The following is a 4766-nucleotide window of genomic DNA, read 5'->3' on the forward strand; positions in this document are numbered from 1 at the left end:
GTGTAGCTGTGAGTGGGAGAAGTGAGATCTAGTGGGGTAAGTCCATGTTCCCTGTTCCTAAAGTCAAATTCTCCCTGAAAAGACCCAGGGCAGCACTGTTAGGGAGCTGAAGGAGTCCCTCTGTACCTAGAGGGAATTAGGCCACTCAGGCCTCAGAGAAGGAGGGTGGGTGATGAGGACAACCTCCCCAAGCCCCCATCAGAGCAGGCCCAATACTTGCAAATTCACTCCTCAGTCCACCAGATTCTGGTCCCATCCTACATCCCCGCCAGGGCACAGGAGGCCCAGATAAAAACAAACTTTATTTGGCCAAATTAACTCACTTTCCTGGATTACCTCACTTATCGGAAAGCGAAAGTACACCCCACGCACCTCGCCCTGTCTCTGCCTAAACCTCTTTATCTCTGAAGCCCACTCTTTGAGACCTAAAAATTAGGGTTCAACAGAAACGCTCTAGGACTACAGGAGGGACACGACAGTCCCCTATCCTACAGTGCACTAAAAGCCAAACTGAAGGCTGCTTCCTCGGTGGAGAGTATCTCAGGGTGAGGTGGCAGGACTGTTCACCGCTTCCCATTTTACAAGCTCCTTGTCCACAGCTGTCTGCGCCAGCCCCTCACAAAACCGGTTCTCGCCTTCTGGTGGGTGCTGGTGTTTACCCCTTTCCTCCCACTATCTGTTCAAACCGAGCCCACCCACCCTCCATTCACCTCCCCTCCTTAAGGCTCCCTGAGCTCTATTTACCCTTTTGTAACTCCATCCCTCCATAAGTACACAACTCTCCTAGCTGGTTTCCTAGAGGGCAGATACAGTGTTTCCAGTTGGCCCTCTGCAGATATCTGTGAACAAGTCTCTCCCAGCCCTTACATATAAATATGTCTGTTCTAGATAGACGGGCCTAAGTCCCAACGTAAACACATCACAAGATAATTACACCTTATATACATACAGATCTCTCTATAGAGTTATATTTGAAAGTGTCTATAACTCTAGAGAGAGATTGCAGCATGCACATATAGGACTATAATTATTTATGTCTATTTTTATAACTATGTAGTTATAAATAGATATGCCTATATATAGTGATAATAATATAGAAATATCTCCATAGCCATATATGGCTCTAAGTGAATGCTCTAACTACTCTATTTCACAATCAATAAGTATATATCTCCTGATACATAATTCTAACAATATACATTTTTATCTATATAGCTGTTCAGAGATATAAATCTGTCAGGATATCAAATGTACATAAAGCCGGATGGCTGTAAGAGAGTCATATATTTTCCCATATATAAATCTGCTCCTATAACTACTGTATATGCACAAATACAATGGAAATAATTATATTTCCCTCAAACATAAATCTGTAAATACAACCACAGCACATTTAGGTACGGTTAGACATAGAGCAATATTTCCTAGACATCAGTCTGTCAATAGAGCCACCAGTGCCTCCAAACAGAGAGTTATAGAGGGAGTTATAAATAAACTCTCCAGATGTGAACGGATCAGTAGAACTAGATGTAAACATGACTCCAAGCCGTTCTTTCTTCTTCTTCTTCTTCTTTGTAAGATATTCCTGAAGCAAGCCCAGTCATATAACAGGGTGCGGAGGTGTCTGGGTACTGGTATTTTTCCCCCCAAGGAGGGTCGGAGGTCGCTGGACTTTGGGAAACCGAGCAGGAGTGGGTAGGGGACAGTGCCCGCTCCCAACGCAGCCCAGAAGCCCCTTCTGTCTGTCTCCTGGTGGCTGAGAGCTCGGGCAAGCGGAGAGGCCTAAGGGAGAAAAATGAAAAAGCAGAGTCTGGCTTGAGTCGTTTGGCCCTTCGGCCTAAAACCCTCTCAACAGGGAAGCCCCGACCAGGCGTCGGAGCGGAGAGAGCCCACGAGGCCCAGAGGCTGGGGGAAAGGGGCTGCAGGCCGGGCTGCGGAGGCCGAGCGGAGTCGCCAGCCAGTGCCTGACCGCCCGGCGCCCCATCGCCCGGGGCCGCTGCCTCGCCGGCGGCCTGGAACACAAAACCTGGGCCCTAGCCCTGCGTCCTGCGCTCAGCACTTCCACCTGTCTTATTTTATTGCTGTTTTGTCCGATTAGGTATCGCAGCGTCCTCCACCCGGTGTTGTTTTCAAATGCGAGGGCACCCAGGGCTTTCTGAATGCGTGTGTGTGTTTGTGTGTGTGTGTGTGTGTGTGTGCTAGCTTTAAATAAGTGACTCAGTGGATAGTGTATTTCTCTTTTCAGACCAAATGGGTCACCGGCTACTGAAAAAGAATCCAGACCTCTCAAAGGGTTTGTGACAAATTTTTTAGAATTTCTCACGCTCATTTTTTACGACGATTTTCTCTTCTTTTTTCTCTTTTAAAAAAGTTGGCTAATTTGTGTTTCTATATTCCTCTTTAATTTTATTTTTATTGGGGGTACAATTGTTTTTAAAGGAGGGATTTCGTTAGACCCGAAACTGTGGGGTGGCTTCCTCTCTAGCAAACTTACTATCTCTACGCCTGTGATTCCCATCTCCCCCAAGAAAACAAACTAATTAAATAACCAGAAAACTGTACCTGGAGAGAATGAGGTAGATGTTGCAGGATCCGGGACCGCGGTCTTTGCTTGCTTCATGAAAAATCGGCTAGCCTCCAAACTCGCGAAGGAAAATTCAAGGCGCCTCAACTCCTCCTTTTAAATTTTTTAATAAAGAGCCTAGAAAGGGAAATTTGCCTGGGCCTGCCGGAGCCCCAGCCTGGCTCTCCCAACTCCCCAGCGGCCATAAGTGTTTTTCTGCTTCCGTTCGGGCCCCCAGTCTTCCTGGGCATCTCTGAGCTCCTGCCGGATCAAGGCTGTGGTCATCGCCTCATTCATCTCTGCCCCTTGGCCTGAGCCTGCACATTTGGCCTCCTTAAAACAGGGGCTCCTAGAGAGTCCCAAAAGCCATTAACCATCCCCATATGTGGGATCCCTTCCCTGATCACACAAAGCAGAAGCCTGAGAAAAAAAGCAATAAAGAGTGGCAATAAAGAGTGGCCTCCTGGTTCTCCTTCCCCTCTTCTGTCCCTTGTCTGGGAAAGGGGTTCCCAACCCCAGCCCCGCCAAGAGCATATTAAGAAGCTTTCTTCCTCCCTTCCTTTCCTATTTCCCCCTCAGATGCTGTGATCCTGACTCCTTCTTCTGTCTCCACCTCAAAATATTTCCTCTTGCATTTTATTGTTATTCTGTTATGGAGGGACTGTTAACTACTGTTTTATTATTATTATTCATTATTTATTGTTACTATGATTGTTAGAGATTTGTTCACCACCGTTCAGGGGACAGCAGCCTGGCCCAGGGGGAAGCCTACCTCTCTCTCTCTCTCTCTCTCTCTGTGTCACACACACACACAAACACACATACACACACACACCCTAACACAGTGCACACACTCACGCATATATGCTCACAAATGCCTGCTGTGTTCAGGCCCCTGCACAGCAATCCGAAGAGGCAGGCATCCTACCCCAGCACGCAAACAACACACTGCCCATGCACACCAGCATTCAGGCAGAACACCACCCCCAGACCAACGCCAAAACCCACACGCACCGAGCTTGCAAGGAAAGGAAAATACGTAAAGAATCCCTTCTCTCCCACAACCTGGAGGGGCGAGTCAGGCCTCTGTCTCTTCCCCCGAGTCGCTTTCGCTTTCTCTCTTTTTTTTTTTCTCCTTGTTTACAGCTTCAGAGAGCTCAAGGCCCATAAATCTTGAGGGGCCTACAGAGCGCAGAGCACATTTGTATGCATCGTTAGGACTCGCTAATACCTAAGCCCATTAAGGAGCGTGTATGCGCGTGGTTTCCGGTGTGTATTAACTTATAGTTAAATTCTGGAGGAAAGGGCATTGTGAATTAACATATACCAAATCCATCATGGGCTTTTGTCATATCAGATTAGTCAGTCATAGGTTTGGGGGAGCAACTTGCCTGGGTCGGGGTGTACCCACCCTTCAAACTTTGTGGAGCAGGCCCGGGGGTCTTGGGAAACACGAAGGCATTCCTATCCAGCCCCAGTCATTCGGATCCCCCAGGCCTAGCGGCTGCACACCTACGAGATGGCGGAGGGACTGCAGACCTGGGTGCGGGAGGCCAGCGCCGGCGAAGAGAGGCGGGCGAGGGAGGCCCCTCCAGCGTCCTGCTGGGGTTGAGTTGGGGCGGCTCGTACCGCGGCCGCTGGGTCGTCTGGTTTCCGCTTTCCGAAAGAAATGAGAGGAGAGGCAAGTGGAGTCGCTGAACTTTAATTAAACCGTAGAGAAGACAGTGGGGGGAGGGGAAAAAAAACGATCGGAGAAGGAGGAGGAGGCGGCCGAGAGATCGAGGAAAGGAAGTCCTGGCGGCTTGGGGGAACTTGGAGATCTCTCCAAGGGGCTGAAAGCTGGAAGTTGTATGCAGGTGTTCCTTTCCCACACCCCAGCTACTCCGCCCCAGTCGAACAGGCTAATTCCGGCCCTCTTATAAAAAAAAGAAAGAAAAGGTAAAGAAAAAGAAAATCTAATTATGTGTCATGTTTCAGCCAGGTGTTCCTGGTTTCAATGACTCAGACCCTATTGGAGCCCCGAGGATCTGGATAATTGGGCCTGCATAGACAGAGATGAAGGGTGCCATTTCTAAAAGGAGGAAGGGGAGAGGAAAGTCCATCTCTTGGGGTCTTGTAGAAAATGCCAAAGACCAAACAAACTAAATTATTGTGTCCGTGTAGATCTATTTGCCTATTTACATACAGCAGGCTGTGGGGGTGG

At 48.6% G+C, this 4766-nt stretch overlaps 1 long non-coding RNA gene across 1 annotated transcript; it reads right to left on the minus strand.

Moving 5' to 3' along the window:
* Positions 1-1185: 1185 nt before the first annotated feature.
* Positions 1186-4332, minus strand: LOC100936441 (uncharacterized). The gene is made up of 2 exons (XR_656292.4): positions 2563-4332; positions 1186-1782 (listed from the first exon to the last, which is right to left on the minus strand). It is a non-coding gene; the product is annotated as an uncharacterized LOC100936441 (long non-coding RNA).
* Positions 4333-4766: the final 434 nt, after the last annotated feature.

Source organism: Pongo abelii, chromosome 10 (assembly GCF_028885655.2).
Source record: "Pongo abelii isolate AG06213 chromosome 10, NHGRI_mPonAbe1-v2.0_pri, whole genome shotgun sequence".
NCBI classification, from domain to species: Eukaryota; Metazoa; Chordata; class Mammalia; order Primates; family Hominidae; genus Pongo; species Pongo abelii.